Source organism: Salvelinus fontinalis, chromosome 20 (assembly GCF_029448725.1).
Source record: "Salvelinus fontinalis isolate EN_2023a chromosome 20, ASM2944872v1, whole genome shotgun sequence".
Taxonomy (NCBI): domain Eukaryota; kingdom Metazoa; phylum Chordata; class Actinopteri; order Salmoniformes; family Salmonidae; genus Salvelinus; species Salvelinus fontinalis.
In genome coordinates, this window is record NC_074684.1 from 32537615 (window position 1) to 32552137 (window position 14523).

At 42.2% G+C, this 14523-nt stretch overlaps 1 long non-coding RNA gene across 1 annotated transcript in view; it reads right to left on the bottom strand.

Annotated features, from left to right (window-relative positions):
• Positions 1–3141: 3141 nt before the first annotated feature.
• The window catches only part of LOC129817742 (uncharacterized), a 31567-nt gene continuing 20185 nt past the window's right edge, over positions 3142–14523 (bottom strand). Inside the window, exon 2 of the long non-coding RNA XR_008753756.1 lies at positions 3142–3729. This is a non-coding gene — a long non-coding RNA (uncharacterized LOC129817742). The remainder of the gene's footprint in view (positions 3730–14523) is intronic.

Below are 14523 nucleotides of genomic sequence, written 5' to 3' on the forward strand. Positions count from 1 at the left end.
GATCTGTGTCTTTCATTAGCTGTATTGGACTTTAATGTGTGAAAGTTAAATATTTTAAAAAAATATTTTTTTTGAATTTCGCGGCACTGGTTTTTCAGTGGGGGGGGGGGGGGGAGTGCCGCTAGCGCCACGCTGATCCTAGACAGGTTAAATTAACTACTTTGTGATGTTTGTAACTCCTATAACGAGTGAAAAGATGACCGGAGAAATATAACAGGCTAAACTAACGCTTGGAACAGGAGAGGGTCGGTGTCTTCCACGCGCGTTACGCAGCAAGAAAAGACTTGCTAGCTAAAGGTTTTTTTCATTTGTAGGGCCTGTGAACGAGCAATCGAGCCCGTTGGAATCGTCATCACGTAAAGGCATCCAGGGGAAGACGTAAGAAGTGTCCGTATAGTCATAGCAACGACAGAGCCCTTTTAAATGACTTCAGAAAAGTGGCCAACGTTTCTCAAATCTGACTCCATGTCAGGGAAATTGCTGTAGAATGGGCTCTGTTCCACTTAGAGACAAAATTTCAACTCCTATAGAAACTATAGACTGTTTTCTATCCAATAATAATAATAATATGCATATTGTACGATCAAGGATTTTGTGGGAAGCCGTTTAAAAAATTAGCCACATTAGCATAAATAGTCTAAACAGCGCCCCCATCCCCAACAGGTTAAGTCTATCACAAGTGTGTGAGTTTGAGCATGTGTCCATTAGGCCGATGGATTTTTTATTTTAATCAGCATGAATTAGATTGAGTATTAAAAACCTCCATTTTGTTCCATAGGCTGGGTCCGCACTATGCAGCTGCTGCAAGAGCACATTTTTCACTGGCTATCCACTGGTTTCAAAAACAATGATTGATAGGCAGCTTAAACTTCTTGAATTCAAACATTATTGGGTTCAAATAAACATTTAGATTTGTGAACAGCCATCCACAACAACCACAATCCGTAAAGCACAAATAGCTAAATGAGAGAGTAGCAGTGTTTCACATCAATGCGCTATGTACAGTATATATCAATAATACATGATATCCGTATTGCCGTAGACTACACCACTGCTGTCATCCTTACCTCCAAGCGTTTATTCAAGTTGGATAATCTTTCGATGCCGACAGCAGTCGCACCATTGGAAGACATATCTTGGACTGTAGCCTAAAAAAGACTATTCCTGCTCATTTCCCGCGATCCATCAAATACATTTGGTGTGTCATCCTAGTGGTCTCTGACTTGTGGTCAGACTCGCTCAGGTGGAACAAATTTAAACATGCGCCTTTTTTCGAAGCTGATTTGAATGTCATTGAGAAAACAGAAAATTGTCAAAGATTATATCGCAAACATCCTTTCTGAATTTAAAAGTAATCTTCAAAGTAATCATTTAGTTTTTCAAAAGTATATGTAATCTGATTGCAATATGTTTGCTGCTAACGTAACAGATTACAGTTACCGTTAAAAAAAAATCCCTTACATGTAATCGGTTACTCTCCAACCCTGCACACCTCCCAGGGGTAGGGAAGGAGTGAGAGAGAAAGAGAATAAGAAGAGAATGGAAAAAAGAGAGAAACATTTTCTACTTGTGAATGCTAAAACTACAAATCTCACACCTCATACACTAACAACAAGGAATTATGACAAAGCACGCTCACTGAAAAGATACTAGTCTGGTAAATGATATATTCTGAGCTGAAGAAATGTAGAATTGACTAACGGGTGAACCACAAGGCCAAACTGCCGCCATAGCACCGTGAATGACCCAGTTCCATAATTCATTAAGTCATGTGACTTGACTTATTGCTTTTAGTTCCTAGAGGTGCAAAGGGCCAGTACTGTATGGAATTGTCAGACTCTGGTTACACCTCAGCCACCCCGGTAACATCCCAGCCACCCCGGCTCTTCACACCCACTGCCTTACCCTAACACCATAACCTAGCCGTTACATCATACAAATATGGACCTCCAATTTAGACCCAAATGTAGATCTCCTGCTGGCCATTAATAGGCTACTGCTCTGCTGGCCAGCCTCTACATTTGAATTATTATAGGATGTGTGAGAGGAGTTTGTGGTAATATATACAGTCTTGTTCAGTGGGATGTGGGTGTTTGAGTGATTCTGGATCTCTGTAATCTGTTCCACTGCGAGGAAGAGACAGCATTATTCCTCAATCTACAGCTCGTTATCTACCCATCAGCCATTTGGACTGGGTCTGACTTCCAAGTTGCAACATTCCTCCTCGCAGCTTATTCACTGTGACTTCCATTGAAGCTCGGAAACAAAAATAGCAAAGCGTAATGCATCTGGGTTACTTGTTGCCATTATCTTATATGTAGTTTAGCACACCCGTGTCACGTACAGTTACGCTCACTCAAACTGCCATGCTATAGAATGAGAAAAAAACGTGCTACAGCGTCTATGAGTGGCACCCTGGAGATGATTAATACGCGAGTGTGTCACGAAGGGCACCTTTGAAGCCATACTGAAGGTGCCTCTTCCCATGGTCACATGTGTCTGTCAGACTAGTGCGCTCCTATTAGGGGTTATATAAATAGCACTGCTATCAGGTGTAGTCGGCAGATGGTTTACCCCTGAGGTGGAAAAACAAGTTACCAAACGAGTACTGTTGTTGTTTGTACTGTAGACATGCTTCAACAACCATATAGATATGTATGTTTTCAGTCTTTGTGGGTGGTGATTGTGGGAGATGATTGAGGGGAGGGTGATTGGGGGGGTGATGATGATGTAACATGCCGAATATTAACAAAGAAATAATAGCTTGCTCTACCTTTTTCATAAGGTATTTAATTCTATACATTATCTCAATGTAAATACTATCTATAGATTGGGGGAAGACCCTGTTTGTTAGGAAGAACCCCCCAAAATACTGTTCTTTTCATTAGGATTGGAACAATTGTAAGGAAAATAGAACTTGACCTATGAGAAATGATGATTCCCTGACCACTGCATCTTATGTTTGAGTCAATTTCTCTGTTACTGCCAACAGAAAAGCAGTAGATCAGGGGTAGTCAACTAGGTTCAGCCGCGGGACGATTTTTGTCAGAGAAGGGGGTTCGGTAGAACACAATGACAATAGTTTGTACACTGCAAATTGACCACAACTAAGCCCAAAAAGAGATTGTATTTGAAAATAACAACAATTTAATTCCTTTATTACATTGAGACATGACCACGTCTCTCTTTTTTTATTCATGGGAATACTTGGGAACAGTTCCCTGAATTAAACTAATTTTACAGTAAAACAAATTCACTTTGGGGGGCCAAAATAAATCACTCCTGGGCCGGTATTGGTCCGCGGGCCGCCTGTTGCCAACCCCTGCAGTAGATCAAATTGCTGGCCATCAACAATTATAGTTGTCTGTATTAACATACATTTTACATATACAACTACCAGGTACTGGCCCTTCTTTTACTCAGAGACCTAGAATCACTTTAAGAGCAATACGGGGGCATCTGTGACAGTGTGGCTGCTGGGGGCGTCTTGGCTGTGTCAGTGTGGCAGCTTTTTGTTGTTGACTACTTCCGTCCTCTCTCTGTGTGGCGGCGCTTCCGTGGAGGGGCGAACGGCGTGCGTCTCTGTAATCCTGTTAGCTGCCGCGCCAACGCCGCAGTCAAAGAACTGAATAATGGACTCCCCGCCAAATGTCGGCACTCCGCAGACATCGCCGCGGTAATCCACTGTGATGAGTACAGAGTGGATGCCTGCCCCAGTTTCTTCATTTCCTTATAGACCAAAGGGATGAGAGAGAGAGAGAGAAATTAAAAGAGAAAAATGAAACAGAAAGAGAGAAATGAAACAAAAAAAGAAAAATATAACATCTCCAACAACAGGCGTCACCAGAAAAAACAGACAGCACATTAAAAGATGCATCTTGTTCATTTGAAAGAACAAGGACAAATGGAGATTGTGGGAAGGGCTGCGTTGACTTGTGAACCTACAGTAGCCTATGAGATGATTGGCACAAATGGTTTATCTCTGTTAAATCAAATGGCATACAAACGACTGCTGTGTTTTGTCTGACACTCAAAAGTTCCCTGTCATTCTCATATTGCACGTCAATCTGGTTGAATTACATATCCTATGTCATCTCATAGTTTAGTCACAGATGATTAGAACAAGTGATAGTGGATGAGACTCTATCAGTTTTTCAACGCTAACCATATTGTAGCACAGTGTGAGTCGGTAATCAGGCCAAAGCTAATGACCAAAGCTAATGACCAAAGCTAATAAGCTAATGACTAGCTAGCAGTGAGAGTAAAGGACCAAGATTACCAACCTGCAGCTGCAGCAAATGGAGTGACAACGAACGGTAGCCATGTTACACAGGTCATTTCCTGCTGTGGAGTGGCCTGCGTGATGTGTTTTCCCTAAGCTTTTTGGTACTCCTGCTCACAACTGCAGGAGCCACATCAACCAAAGCAGTCGCTCAACTGAGTTCCCCAACTGAGTTCCCCAACAGGCTTCTCTGACTGTGAGAGCATATTATGCAAATTATTTAGTTTTTTGAAAATATGGAATTATCTTGCAATGTTTGGTTTTGACTTCATTAAATGTTTTGGTTTGTTGAAATCAATTCATGGTAATACACATTGAAGTTGGATGCAGAATTTGTATACTTTTTTGTCACATTGGTTGATGCTCATGTCTCTCTCTCTATCTCTCTCTCTCTCTCCCCACCCACCCACTCCCTCTTCTCCCCCTGTTCAGACGCCAGGCTTGGCTCCTGATCCATACAGGAACTACATGCCCATTGCCCCTGGGAGCCCCATCTACGACTATGCCACCATCACTCCTACCGTCCCCCAGCCCCAGCCCACCCCCACCCAAACCAGCCACACACCCTCCGCTGCAGCCTCGTTCTTCATTAGGTAAGTCAAAGCCATACTTTACACTAAAAAGCCTTGTGGGTGATATATGCATATGTAGATTTCAGAGACTTGTGAACTTGTGGCTTGATCGATGACGCAATCCACTTTGAAACTGCTGCCTCTTTCCACATATCAGGGCAGTCAATTCAGGAAGTGAACTGAAATTTCAATTCAATAATATAAAAAATGGCATATATTTTCAATGACTCATTCAATTGAAAAGTTTTTACATTTGAAATTTAAACCACTTCCTCAATTGACTGCCTTCAATTCGAATTGACCCCAAACCTGCTACACAACATACAAATAATGGTCATATCCACCTTTGTCTTGGATTGGACCCATCCAATAGGGCATATGTGACCAACAGCCTCGATTGGGTTTTATGTAGCAAAATTTGAAATTGTGATTTTTACATTGGATTAAAGTAGAGACTCAGAGCTAGAAAATGGTATATCAAACACAGCAGTTGAGAAACAATGGGAAAGTAATTCTGCCTTGAAAGCTGAATAACTTGTATCCCCACTTTTGAGAAAATGGCACTTGAATGTTTTGGTATCCCTACTGGAGACCTCTTCTTTGTCTACACCAATTCAGCATCGTTCACACCCTCTTAAGCCTTAGCCCCACCCATCTCGAAAGGGTTCACATGTAAGGCCATGTGCTAAACCGAGTGAGTAGTTTAGTAAACAACCAAAGATTTCAAGACTAAAAGTGGTAAAAGTAGTAGCCTGCAATAAGGAAAAACTCCAGGTAAAAATCCATGTTATCTAGTCCCTGGCCCATATCCTAATCTGACTTTGGTGCAGATCATGTTGTTCTTCACATTACCATCTCTGGGAAACACACACTATATCAAACAAAACTACATTTATTTGTCACATGCACATGATACAGAAGGTGATTACTTGCATAGTAGCAATATCAAAAACAGGAAGTGTACAGATATAAATATTTGATCATTATTAGATGACCCTTACCCAGACACACTGGTCTAAATTGATGGGTCATGTGAAGGAAATGCTATAATCAATCCCCCAGCCACATCTAGCTAAGTGGATAAGTCACTATTGTCTAGACATGTACACATGTTCATTAAATACAATAGATGGTCGTAACCACCCCCAGACATAACTGGCTATCTTGATGGGTCATGTGATCATCTCTCTTGTTTAGACATGTAGAGTCTTGTTTAGACATGTAGCTAAATAGCTAGCTAAACAATTAACCGGAATAATCCCAACTCATACTACTACCAATACAAAATTGTCATAGCTGTAGTATGAATCTGCAGGTAGCTGGAACCATTTAACTCTGTTTTGTTTGGCCAGTGTTGTGTCTAGTAACATTGGTTCACACTGACCGTGGGGTATGCAGAAAGTAGCCCATCACTTTTTCCCAACTGATCCGTATATAGGGTCTGCTAAATTCAGGGCATCAATGTTGTTGAGAAAAGTATCAAAACTCTTGGCCAGGTCACAGTTGCAAATGAGAACTTGTTCTCAACTAGCCTACCTGGTTAAATAAAGGTGAAATAAAAATAAATATGACTAACGTTATATCTTTAAAAACTGTGCAGTAGAAAGGACTATCAACACATAATGAGCAGCTCACGTTATAGACAGAGGCATGCTACGTCTCAGCCAATCATGGCTAGCAGGAAAGTCCCTGTCTTTTCCGTGGCTAAACCAACTAGGCTCGTAATTTAACCGTTTTACTGGTATTTACGGATAGATTACAAGTTTGTTATTAAAGCACAGGAAAATGCTCATGTTCCAGAGGACATTTCTGGCAAAAAAAATGATTAAAAAAAATACATGTTTATTTTCAAATTCCTATCCTGTAAAGTAGTGATGTGCGACATATGCCTAGTTTCCTAAAACTAGTTACATGACCAGAGACTCAACACATTCCCTCCCCCCATCTGGTTGTTTTAAGGCTATATACCTTTTAAAGGCAATTAAGGAAGACTGCATTCACCGTAAACGCTGCATGTGTCGGCTTAATTGGAAATCTTTAAATGCCAATCGCGCTATAACGCAGATCTTCCTCGGTCCAGATTAAATCTAAGCCTTAGTCTCCTTCTCCACTTCCAAGGGGAAGGCAGGATACAGTCTGCCCCATTACTTATTCAGCCCTCCAGTACTGTTCGTGTCAAAATCTCTGAGCCTTTTCCCAGACTACCAAAATACTCTGTTGCTGCTGGCAATCCATATATATTGCTAGTATTGCTTGTAGCCCTAGCCTCAGATGTCAGTGATGGATGCCTGGGTTAGTCACTTGGAGTGGGGAGATAAGTAATTTATATATAATTTTCACACATTAGCTACTATTTGACAGCCTATGGAAATGATGATGCAGATGTTCCTTAGCTCTGGAACACGACATTGGAAACTAAAAGCATAACAACCTAAATGAAAGCCTCAAAGTGAATGTTTCTGTCCAGAATGAAGTTTGAGCAGTCTACATGCCAACTAGCTGACTAGGCTCACTTCCTTAACTTCCTACATGGTAGTATTTGGAGGTTGTTTAGAGGGCATCCAGAAAGAAGGGTAGAAGACAGAGAGAAAGTAAATACTTGTGTTTCCCTGAGCGAACCAAGGAAACTTATTGAGAAAGATTTCACACTCTGACACTGAGGATATTTTCTGCCAGCACTGTGAAATAATAATCTTTATCTAGTGTAAGAGAACATACCTCAAATGTCAAGCGTAACGTTCACTCATATGCTACAGTCATTATTTGGTTGGACAACTATTTTTATCCTGGTGAGATTGACACACTTGTCATAAATCTTTGTCTCAGGGATTAATATAGAGTTGCTAGTTTGTGTCTGACAGAACTGCGTCGCTAATGGGAAACCTATTCCCTATATAGTACACTACTTTTGACAGGGGCCCACAGGGCTCTGGTCCACTATGTAGGGAATAGGGTGCCATTTGGGACTTTGACAATGCCTCCACACTCTTTTTCCAGTTCTAAAAATTGCAACAGTGTCTGTCTGTATTTTGACTCCGATTTTCATTGGAAACTGAAATTGATGCTGGATTTGAGTTAGACAGACAACTATAGCAGGACAAAATCTAACTACGTAAATCATAAATATGTATTCCTGTAGTTTCTTGTAGGCCTGGATGTATTACGCTTTCCAGCCAGCTGTAGTCGTGGTCTTATCGTGCTATATTTCAAAGCTCTAGTTCAAAGTAGCCTACCACTTCAAAGAAAAAGTAGAACTTGCCCACGCAAAGACCAAATCAATCCACTTCGACACCTTTTCAGCAGGTGGCCAGATTATCAGATAGGATCTATTTCAGCAAGTAGGCCAGGCATTCTCTACTGAAAGGTCAACAACAAACATGGAGGAGAAGGGGAGAAGGCTGAACTGACAGCCTTCACAATACCACTACTCTGGATTCTGTGTGTGTGTGTGTGTGTGCGTGCGCTGGTTGTGAGTGCGTGCATATGGCCTCTATATTCTTTCAATGAAATCCAACGAAAGGAGGTACAAGAGAACATATATGGTTCATATAGGTTAGGTTATAGAACCTATATGGTGCAGGTTATAGAACCTATATGGTGCAGGTTATAGAACCTATATGGTGCAGGTTATAGAACCTATATGGTGCAGGTTATAGAACCTATATGGTGCAGGTTATAGAACCTATATGGTGCAGGTTATAGAACCTATATGCTGCAGGTTAGGTTATAGAACCTATATGGTGCAGGTTAGGTTATAGAACCTATATGGTGCAGGTTATAGAACCTATATGGTGCAGGTTATAGAACCTATATGTTAGGTTATAGAACCTATATGGTGCAGGTTATGTTATAGAACCTATATGGTGTAGGTTAGGTTATAGAACCTATATGGTGCAGGTTAGGTTATAGAACCTATATGGTGCAGGTTATAGAACCTATATGGTGCAGGTTATAGAACCTATATGTTAGGTTATAGAACCTATATGGTGCAGGTTAGGTTATAGAACCTATATGGTGCAGGTTATAGAACCTATATGGTGCAGGTCATAGAACCTATATGGTGCAGGTTATAGAACCTATATGGTGCAGGTTAGGTTATAGAACCTATATGGTGTATGTTAGGTTATAGAACCTATATGGTGCAGGTTAGGTTATAGAACCTATATGGTGCAGGTTATAGAACCTATATGGTGCAGGTTATAGAACCTATATGGTGCAGGTTATAGAACCTATATGGTGCAGGTTAGGTTATAGAACCTATATGGTGTATGTTAGGTTATAGAACCTATATGGTGCACGTTAGGTTATAGAACCTATATGGTGCAGGTTATAGAACCTATATGGTGCAGGTTAGGTTATAGAACCTATATGGTGCAGGTTAGGTTATAGAACCTATATGGTGCAGGTTATAGAACCTATATGGTGCAGGTTAGGTTATAGAACCTATATGCTGCAGGTTATAGAACCTATATGGTGCAGGTTAGGTTATAGAACCTATATGGTGCAGGTTAGGTTATAGAACCTATATGGTGCAGGTTAGGTTATAGAACCTATATGGTGCAGGTTAGGTTATAGAACCTATATGGTGCAGGTTAGGTTATAGAACCTATATGGTGCAGGTTATAGAACCTATATGGTGTATGTTAGGTTATAGAACCTATATGGTGCAGGTTAGGTAATAGAACCTATATGGTGCAGGTTATAGAACCTATATGGTGTATGTTAGGTTATAGAACCTATATGGTGCAGGTTAGGTTATAGAACCTATATGGTGCAGGTTAGGTTATAGAAACTATATGGTGCAGGTTAGGTTATAGAACCTATATGGTGCAGTTTTGGTTATACATTTAACATTTACATTTAAGTCATTTAGCAGACGCTCTTATCCAGAGCGACTTACAAATTGGAAAGTTCATACATATTCATCCTGGTCCCCCCATGGGAATTGAACCCTGGTCCCCCCGTGGGAATTGAACCCAAACCCTGGCGTTGCAAGCGCCATGCTCTACCAACTGAGCCACACGGGACCACATAGGTTATAGAACCTATATGGTGCACGTTAGGTTATAGAACCTATATGGTGCAGGTTAGGTTATAGAACCTATATGTTAGGTTATAGAACCTATATGGTGCAGTTTATAGAACCTATATGGTGCAGGTTATAGAACCTATATGTTAGGTTATAGAACCTATATGGTGCAGGTTATAGAACCTATATGGTGCAGGTTAGGTTATAGAACCTATATGGTGTAGGTTAGGTAATATAACCTATATGTTAGGTTATAGAACCTATATGGTGTAGGTTAGGTTATAGAACCTATATCTTAGGTTATAGAACCTATATGGTGCAGGTTATAGAACCTATATGGTGCAGGTTAGGTTATAGAACCTATATGGTGCAGGTTATAGAACCTATATGGTGCAGGTTATAGAACCTATATGGTGCAGGTTATAGAACCTATATGGTGCAGGTTATAGAACCTACACGGTGCAGGTTAGGTTATAGAACCTATATGGTGTAGGTTAGGTTATAGAACCTATATGTTAGGTTATAGAACCTATATGGTGCAGGTTATATAACCTATATGGTGCAGGTTATAGAACCTATATGGTGCAGGTTAGGTTATAGAACCTATATGGTGCACGTTAGGTTATAGAACCTATATGGTGCAGGTTAGGTTATAGAACCTATATGTTAGGTTATAGAACCTATATGTTAGGTTATAGAACCTATATGGTGCAGGTTATGTTATAGAACCTATATGGTGTAGGTTAGGTTATAGAACCTATATGTTAGGTTATAGAACCTATTGTTAAGTTATAGAACCTATATGTTAGGTTATACAACCTATAGAGGTATGTGTAACATCCCATATAACCAGGTGGAAACTGAAATGGACAGTTGGTATGATAGGAGTATGCGGTATGAGAAACATTTTGCACAATATCATGATGTGAATAGGATAAATACTCCAGAGGTGGATGGAGGAAAGTGCTTTTCATAGATGAGAGCACTCAAAATGATTTCTACTTTTAAGTGCTTTGAAAGCCAGAGTAAAACTACAGAGTAAATCTACAGTGGAAAATTGGTAGGATAATAGATTTTTAGGAAGAAGAAGGTCTGTGCGGGAAAAAAGCATGACATACGAGTGACATTAACAACACAGATATACAATGCCACAAAGCACACAGAAGCCGCTTCACAGAGAATTTCTAGAAAGTGCTTTCCATCACCAGTGTTGTCTCTCAAAGCCCCTCCACCCTTAAAACGTTACAGCACATACCAAAGGAAAAGCCCTTCAGAAATCACCAGGCGAGAGACAGAGAGCCTTAAGTATTAAACCTACGATCACATCAAAGTCATCCCGGGCAGCCTTTTTTTAAGACACAGAGAACGAACGAGAGAGAGAGAGAGAGAGAGATAGAGAGAGAGAGAGACCACTCTCCTTTTATCTGTAAATCTTTGAAGGTTAGATTACCATTACAGTCATAAAACCTCTCTCTCCCAGCAGATTGGATTTTTGCACCGCCGAGCAGATTTTGAGAGCCATGCCAGGGCAAAAGCCTGGGAGTGAACCGTCCTGTGAGGGATGGATCATCCGAAACAGATAGATCATATACCTATCTGACACACACTGACTTATTGGAGATTCAGTAGCTGACGCATTATACATAGGCAAGAACTTGGACGCATCCAACTGGTCTATGCACTGTGTGTGCTATAGCGCACATCTTGTTGGATTTCGGTGCATCTGAAAGAATGGAAATTCAGCTTAAGGGAGTTCTATGTGGACATACACTCACCAGACAGTTTATTAGGTACACCCATCTAGTACTGGGTCAGACCACCCCCCTTGCTCACAGAACAGCCGGAATTCTTAGGGGCATTCTACAAGGTGTCGGAAACGTTCCACAGGGACGTGGGTCCATGCTGATGCAATGGCATCACGCAGTTGCTACAGATTGGATGGCGATACATTCATACTGCGAACAGCCTGTTCCATCTCATCCCAAAGATGCTGTATAGGGTTGAGGTCTGGGTACTGACCAGGCCACTCAAAGTAAATTGACCTCACTGTCATGTTCCAGGCATTGTTTTGTCAATGGTCAATTGTCCAGTGTTGGTGATCACGTTCCCACTGGAGCCACTTCGTCTTGTTTTTAGCTGATAGGAGTGGAACCTGGTGTGGTCGTCTGATGCAATAGCCCAACCGTGACAAAGATTGATGAGTTGTTCGTTCCGAGATCCCTTTCTGCACACCACTGTGCTGTTATTTGTCTGTTTGTGTCGCTCCTTTTAGCTTCCACAATTCTTGCCTTTCTCCTTAGACCTCTCTCATCAACAAGCTGTTTTCGCCCGCAGGACTGCCACTGACTGAATGTTTTTTGCTTGACGCAGCATTCTTGCCCAGGAGGGCGGCCATTTCTGAGATACTGGATCCTGCTCACCTGGCACCGACAATCATACCAAGTCTCTTAGGTCACTCGTTTTGCCCATTCTAACGTTCAATCGAATAGTAACTGAATACCTGTCTGCCTGTCTGCCTGCTTCATATATCAAGCCACAGCCACTTGACTCATTTTCGTGAACGGGGTGGTGTACATAATAAACTGTCTGGTGAGTGTATATCTGACTATATCATAGGTGCATTTCTTCTCAGTGCAGCAAATCATGAGAAACAGCATTTGTCTTTGACACATAGACCTAAAGAGAAGGGCTGCTCTGCTGTAGGACCCCATGGGCAGCCTCTACATGGGCAGCCTCCACATGTGCAGCCTCCACATGGGCAGCCTCCACATGGGCAGCCTCCACATGGGCAGCCTCTACATGGGCAGCCTCCACATGGGCAGCCTCCACATGGCCAGGCTCCACATGGGCAGTCTCTACATGGGCAGCCTCCACATGGGCAGCCTCTACATGGGCAGCCTCTACATGGACAGCCTCTACATGGGCAGCCTCTACATGGGCAGCCTCCACATGGGCAGTCTCTACATGGGCAGCCTCTACATGGACAGCCTCTACATGGGCAGCCTCCACATGGGCAGCCTCCACATGGACAGCCTCTACATGGGCAGCCTCCACATGGGCAGCCTCTACATGGGCAGCCTCCACATGGGCAGTCTCTACTTGGGCAGCCTCTACATGGGCAGTCTCTACATGGGCAGCCTCCACATGGGTAGCCTCTATATGGGCAGCCTCCACATGGGCAGTCTCTACATGGGCAGCCTCCACATGGGCAGCCTCCACATGGGCAGCCTCCACATGGACAGCCTCCACATGGGCAGCCTCCACATGGACAGCCTCCACATGGGCAGCCTCCACATGGGCAGTCTCTACATCGGCAGCCTCTACATGGGCAGCCTCCACATGTCCTGTTTTTACAATGCCAGCGTGAGTACTCCTGCCTAACACGACTTGTTTTACCACACTGCCAGCTCCAACCCGGCAAGTGGGAGGACGACTGTCACAACAATGCTTGGGTCCTGGGGTTTCGATTCCACCACTCGACTGGACAGTCTCAGAGGGAAGCCAACAGGGTCAGGGGTGAATCAGTCTGAAATATTTTAAGGAGCGGTGGCTTAGCGTCTACATGCAATATGAAAATGCCCAGGGATGCAACTGAAAGTAGAATGGGTTGTTTGTAGACCATAATGTGGTTGATGCTTCTTACATACAGTGTAAGCAACCTGACAAAAAATGTATACAATATACTACAGTTTAATTCAGCCCTTCCTGAAAAAATGTCAATGGATTTCAAATAGCAATAAACCAGTCACCTACTATAGACGAAAGTGAAGAGCCCCAATTTTCACAATCCATCCCACAACCCCACTTCACTCCATTCTTCATCCTCCATCCTTCCCTCCCCCTTAATTTGTTTGTAAAATACAACCCTGCTGCCATGGCAACTTGCTTTGGAGGTCCATTCCAAAGTGTGGAGGTCGGGTGCTCTCCTAGACCCCAGGGATGACTTTGAGAGACGGGTAGTTGCTATTCCATATTCACACTGCATTGAGCCTTGTGCATTCAACAATACAGTAGTTACAAATCCAGCATAATTGCCCCAGAGGTGGGCAGCTGAACCAAATGAAACGCGGCTCAATCTTCTCGTCTGTCTCATATCATTTGCATAATGGGCTAATGCTTTGTTTCATAGGATTATGGTATTAATGTTTGTGTGCCACGACGCCACCATATCCCCCCATGTATTTCTACACACTGTACTTTCAAAATGAGCTTTTAAGTTGTTCTAGTCCGCTGTAAGTAAGTGACTCTTGGTGTCTTGGACACTTGCACAGATTCGCTGATCGCCATGTCAATAGGGTAGGCTTGGCTCGTGATTGGTTAACAGGTTGGAATAAGCTACACTGTAGTTAGGTTAGTCATGGTGGATAGACATTTTGTCAGCTATAATTTGCTCATGGCAATCCATTTGTCTTGAAGGACCAGAAAGCACTTTCTATACTACACAATAAAAACCTGACTATTTGCTGTATGTAGACTTGGTACTACCATTGAGATAATTGTGGGCCTTGGACACAAAAGGTTGAGAATTATAATTGTTGACGAACATTAGCATTAATTAGAAAGGAATATTCAATTTTGATAGAAAATTTGTCTTTCATTGGCTCCCCAAAAATATGATACCCCCCCCCCTACAAAAGCAG